The sequence below is a fragment of the Botryllus schlosseri genome, chromosome 15, assembly GCF_051294905.1.
Source record: "Botryllus schlosseri isolate E-star chromosome 15, Bs_hap1, whole genome shotgun sequence".
Classification (NCBI taxonomy): Eukaryota; Metazoa; Chordata; class Ascidiacea; order Stolidobranchia; family Styelidae; genus Botryllus; species Botryllus schlosseri.
Window position 1 is genome coordinate 5,833,249 of NC_137250.1, and position 6,426 is coordinate 5,839,674.

The 6,426-nt window shown below is 39.4% G+C and overlaps 1 long non-coding RNA gene across 1 annotated transcript; it reads right to left on the reverse strand.

Annotated features, from left to right (window-relative positions):
- Positions 1-376: 376 nt before the first annotated feature.
- LOC145456793 (uncharacterized) lies at positions 377-3,581 on the reverse strand. Its single transcript, XR_013920707.1, has 3 exons — positions 3,237-3,581; positions 537-2,756; positions 377-501 (listed from the first exon to the last, which is right to left on the reverse strand). It is a non-coding gene; the product is annotated as an uncharacterized LOC145456793 (long non-coding RNA).
- Between the last annotated feature and the right edge of the window lie 2,845 nt (positions 3,582-6,426).

A 6,426-nucleotide genomic window follows, 5' to 3' on the forward strand; every position in this document is an offset into this window, starting at 1 on the left:
AGGTAAATTTCACCCGCTTCATGATCGGTTGACTAAAAAAAAAAAAAAAAAAAAAAAAAGGTCATCACTTCCACTCAGAGCTACGTTTTTCACTCCACATTACCAGGTGGATGACTAAAAAAAAAAAAAAAAAAAAAAGGTCTTCTTTTCGTTCAGAGCTGAAATCACCACTTTTCCCTCCGACATACCCGCCGGAGCTTCACTTCTGCGCTAATTTGCGGCATATCACTCGCAATTTCCTCTAAATCTGACCTAAATTTTCAAAAAAGAGGACAAAATCTCAAAAAAGAGGACAAAAGGGCGTCCTCCGAGGACACTTTCAAAAAAGTCAAAAAAGAGGACAAATCCTCTTAAAAGAGGACGTATGGTAAGCCTACTATACGGCCGTTCTCGCTGGTTACATTCGTTGTTACGGATACGGCTGATAAGTTAGAAAATCAGTTTAGGATGTATAATATTGTTCGGGAAACTAGAAATATCAGCAGCGCATGCTCAGTTGACCTATAGAATGTAAACGTTTACATTCTATAGTTGACCATTTGCTAATGGCGGACAAGGCGACCTGTAATAGGTTACAATAGGTTACCGTTACGCGTTACTGGTTTTCTGAGATTTGTAGTAAACAGCCAATGCACAACTGTGACATCACAAGGAGCGTCTCGTTTAGTAAGTACAGAAAGTAGTGAACAACACTTGGGATAAATATCAATTTATACGAAATTAGACGGAAAAGAAAGGAACTATATGTACTGATAAATGTTTCTGTATGAAAGAGAAATAACCTAAGTCAAACGTTATAACGTGGCCAGCAAATATTATTGGTGGCATGTCAGCGGATGAATACGACTTATTTCGAAATCGTTCGAGTGTCGTATCGTTATCTGACCATTATTGAGATTTGAGCAAAGGGTGATGCGAAGCTTGTTGTGCTTGAAGAAAGTGAACACGATCGTGGAAGATTCCTAGGAACGCTGAATGGGATACGCATCGTAAAAGGTACAGTACTACATAGTACTTGTTACCGTGAATATCTGCGACTGTGCAATGTGCACACCACTTTGATTTCATGATTGAAATATTTCATTCTCCGCATTCTCTGTTCTATTTTGGGATACTAGTCTACGTATATAGTGACCTGTGACACCACATACTCCGCCGCGGAGGAGTTGAAACTGTTGGCTTGTTTATGTCATTTTCGGGCCATAGCATAGAGATGTTTTCATCCACTGCTGGATTTGTTTGGCACACATGCCACCTCATATCCAGAGTGGAATTGGTGAGGATGAGGAACCTTTTGCTTCAATACATTGATAAAGTAAGTCATGAATCTCTGCTATATCATGTACAAGGCGGAGCCTTCATCACACAATGTACCAGTACCGCTACTTCAAAACATGTTACCGTATATTTTTGTTTGCCTATTTGTCTTGGTAGTCTTTATAATGTCATGTCTAGGTTAGGAACTTTGCTTTATATAGCGACTTACTCATGAATTCTTTTTAGTGGAACTGCAAGATACTAGTTACACAGAAGGAATGAGGAAGATAAAAAGAAACAATTGGAAGTTTCGCCGGTGGTGGAATTAATTCACCTTTTCTTGCGACCGCTCGTGTTACTGCATGTCTCCTAAAGAAGAATTAGACCTCCAGCAGCAATTCTTTTCCATCGATTACCACTTCATCGTGATATCAAGAATGAATATACAGTTTGTTCCAATGTCGTTTTGGGAGTGTGAAGAAAATTTTGCGATATTTTAGCATCGGGTTGCTTTGCGATAGGTATGGGTGTACGTGAATTTACAAGCTGGTATGTATCCTGATTTGCAGGGACAGCATGTAGGTAGGTAAGCGGTCTCGGTCTCAAATGTACATGAGAACATGTAGATTGGATATACCCGGAGGGGACTGTAACATTACAGTCTGTCGTGTAAAGTGAGATTACCGGACGAGTGTAAGTTGGATTTGCATTGACCAACGGTAATGTTAGATTACCACGAAATGTCTGGCTACCGTGCTTCCAAACATTTCGCGGTAAATCGAGGTTTTTATTTTTTACAGTGTATGAAGCACAATGCATCAATTGTGGCATCGTGTGGTCGGGACCGGAGTTTTGTAGAAAATAGTCCACATGCATTGAATTGTATTTCTGCTTCCACAGAAGTGGGCTGAATAGTAAGCATCGCTTCGTACACTGTAAAAAATATAAACCTCGATTTACCGCGAAATGTTTGGAAGCACGGTAGCCAAACATTTCGTGGTAATCTAACATTATCGTTAGTCAATGTAAATTTAACTTATACTCGTCCGGCAATCTCACTTTACACGCCAGACTGTAATGTTACAGTCACCTCCGTTATATCTAATCTACATGTTCTCCTGTACATTTGCGATCGAGACTGTCATTTTACCGCCTATACCTACCTACATGCTGTCCCTGTAAATCAGGATTACATACCAGCTTGTAAATTCACGTACATCCATACCTATCGCAAAGCAACCCGATGCAAAAATATCGCAACATTTTCTTCACATCCCCAAAACGACATTGGAACAAACTGTATATTCATTCATGATATCACGATGAAGTGGTTATCGATGGAAAAATATTGCTGCTGGAGGTCTAATTCTTCTTTAGGAGACATGCAGTAACACGAGTGGTCTCAAGAAAACGTGAATTAATTCCACCACCGGCCAAACTTCAATTGTTTCTTTTTCTCGTTCTCATTCCTTCTGCGTAAGTAGTATCATGCAGTTCCACTAAAAAGAATTCATGCGTAAGTCGCTATATAAAGCAAAGTTCCTAACCTGGACAGTGGACATGACATTATAAAGACTAAGACTAAGGCTAACAAGAATATAACATGTTTATGTTTTGAAGTACCGGTACTGGCACATTGTGTGATGACGGCTCCGCCTTTTACATGACATAGCAGAGATTCATGACTTTATCTCTGTATTGAAGCAAAAGGTTCCTAATTTAAGGTGGCATGTGTGGCAAACAAATCCAGCAGTGGATGAAAACATATCTATGATATGGCCCGAAAATGACATTACCAAGCCAACAGTTTCAACTCCTCCGCAGAGGAGTATGTGGTCACTATATAAGTCGACAAATATCCCAAACTAGAACAGAGAATGCGGCGAATGAAATATATTAATCATGAAATCTAAGTCATCGAGGGTTGGTGTGCAGAGTCAGATATTCACGGTAAAAAATAATATGTAGTACTGTATTACCTTTTAAGATGCGTATTCCATTCAGCATTCCTAGGAATCTTCAACGATCGTGTTCACTTTCTTCAAGCACAACAAGCTTCGTTCCACCCTTTGCTCAAATCTCACTAATGGCCACTGGCCAGACGACACTCGAACGATTTCGAAATAAATGGTATTCATCCGCTGACACATGACGCCAATAATATTTACTGGCCACGTTATAATGTTTGATCTGGGTCGTTTTTTCCATACAGAAACATTTATCATTGCATATAGTCCCTTTTTTCATCTAATTTCGTATAAATTCCATGTGTTGTTCACTACTTACTGTACTTACCTATACCTAACCAGACGCTGCTTGTGATGTCACAGTTGTGCGTTGGTTGTTTACTACGAATCTCAGAAAATGCAGTCACCTAATGTAACCTATTACAGGTCGCCTTGTCCGCCATTAACAAATGGTCAGTTGAGCATGCGGTGCTGATATTTCTAGTTTCCCTGAGCAATATTATACATCCCGAACCAATTTTCTAACTTATCAGCCTTATCCGTGACAACGAATGTAACCAGCGAGACTGGCCGTACAGCCATTGCCTTATAATATAATATGGCTGCGGTGTAACACATTAGCTACGATTGTCAGTTATTTCTTGTACCCTACCAAGCTTAAATTGATACTAGGGCCAACAATTTCGGTATGACAGACCCCAGTCTCGCAAACGAGGTTCAATCAGGTCAAATCACCTCAAGAATGATATATCAGTCACATTCAGTTCTACATATACATTGGCTGCAGCGATTTTGATGCTAATCAATTTTGCCAATAGCCCGGTAAACTGAAGTAAGGAGTAACTGTCAGTAATTTTGCGAAGAAATTCTGGTAACTTACTTTACAGCTATATTAAGGTAATATTACATATCAAAATGTAAAATGACAAGCTACGCACAGTAATTGGCTGCGACCGGTAATTTGCGGTAAAATTTACAGATATTTCCCAGTAAATCTACCAGATTTTTTACAGTGTAGAGAGTCTAAAGCAGTGATTTCCAACCGCGGCTCCCAGATAACCTTCGTGCGGCTCCCATTGACGTTTGAAAACCCCACAAAAATATTAAAAAATCAAATTATAACAAAAAAATTAAATTCAGTCTGGACTTTATAATTACGGGTGGGGACCAAATCATCTGATGCTGAGTAGCGATTCGATTTCGTAACTCAACTCACGCCAAAAATTTTATTCCCACTCGAATGCGTTCGGATCGGCACTCAAATGCCAGTCAGCATACCACGAGACTTGAATGCAGGTGGTGTTACAACACATTTTCTCAACAGTATCTGACCATCAAACCAATGGATCATTTGATGCATACAATATAGGCTTATCAGTAACGTATTGATGAGCTGAACCGCCGCGTTGACGGAATGAATGATTTTTGGCCATGATGAAAATATTTTGAAATCCTATCGCAGTTGATGTTGCCACTGCCCCTCGTAATTTTCAACTTGAGTTGCTAGTAATGCAGTCAGATATCTAACTCAAGCAATTATTTAAAATTGAAGACCTACTTGACTTTTGGAGTCAAGTTCCAGAGGGAAATTATCCCAACTTGATAACCAATGCCTAGAAAAACGATTCTCTATTGTGATCAACTCATGTACTTTTGTATGTGATAAGCACTTTTTAGCAAAATGGTCTGAATAGAAAATCAATATCGCAATCGATTGACCACCTCAGGCGGCTATTGCGTACTGCATCCTCTGCAATTACGCCTCGCTTTGACAACTTCTTGAAGCTCAAAGCCAATGCCAAATTGGATATTACAAATATTTGTCTATTTTTTCTTGTTTTTGTTGTTTGTATTCATGGTGTTTGTCGACGACAATGGTCATTTACACCAGGCCGATATTCCCTATTTCTGATTCCGTAGCTGCCGACTTGTAGCACGGCCCACTTCTAGGCTATTTAAGATATAAATTACGCGGCTGATATGGCGAGGAGGTGCCTAGATAAGCCTTCAACTCTTTGGTAGGAATTCTGGATTTGACCTCAGTCGGACTCGAACCCAAATCCCATTGGTGTTGCAGCAGTGGATTATACCACTGCGCTATCTCGCCACCGATTTTTTCATGTTACTGTTGCTATTCGCTGGTACGTGTTTCATACTTTACAATTTTTGTCATCCCTAATGAGTGTATTCGTGAGACTACGAACAAACTTACTCTGAAATTAAAAATGCGGCTCCGACACCAAAAAAGGTTGGTAACCACTGGTCTAAAGGATGGGCAGTCGTTTTCCGGAAGCTTCAAAGACATTACGCTCCTTTTTGACCATTCTTCTGTTGAGGTTTGGAGTACTGGAAGGACGAGTAGCTGATACTGAAGTTGATGCCGACATGATATCTCGCCCTAATTAAAATAAGGAGGGGGGTGTTTGAAATAAAATGACGGGGTTTCGATTTTTTACGAATTAATTTTATCAGCTGAAATTAAATTACGCCTACAGTCTTACTGAATTATATCAATACTGTATTGCGCCGATAGCAGACGATATATATAAACGTAAGACATTGGTAGCTTTCACACTCTATTTAACGTTCACTTGCGAGTGAATGTAACTTTATTAGTTACACGAGCTTTTGGAGCGCCGCTCCTTCATCAGGTGTCAACGCGAAAGTAACGCAAAAAGAGCAACGCAAAATGTTTTCAATTTGAACATATGCATATTATGACATCATAGGGACTGAGAAATTCTAGATTCCAAAGTCGCGTACTTTATGACGTCATAGACACAAATATCAAGTTTAAATTTGAAATGCAAATAGTGAGTTGTGTGCCTAAAATCGGATTGGATAAGGTGTTTATAGGCTGATTTGAAAAGAACAAAAGGTGTCAAGTCAAGCATTCATGGTGTAGTGAGACATACATCCTCTATCTATATTCAGCCCTTGTCGGAAAGTATCAAATTTTTCGATATATTTTTGTTCGGTATATCAGATATTTAGAAGAAAAAGTCATGCGGTTAAGCGGGTAACCGGTTAATCGTTATCCGGATAATCCAACCCTATTCACAGCAATAAGTTGAAGGAAATTCAATCAGAAAGTTCAATGCCATGATGACAAAGAGTGGTTATTCATTTTGAGGGCGAACCCAAAAGGTTCCAAAAGGCATTTTGCTGATTTCAGACTTAATTTTACTGACTAGACTGCGCC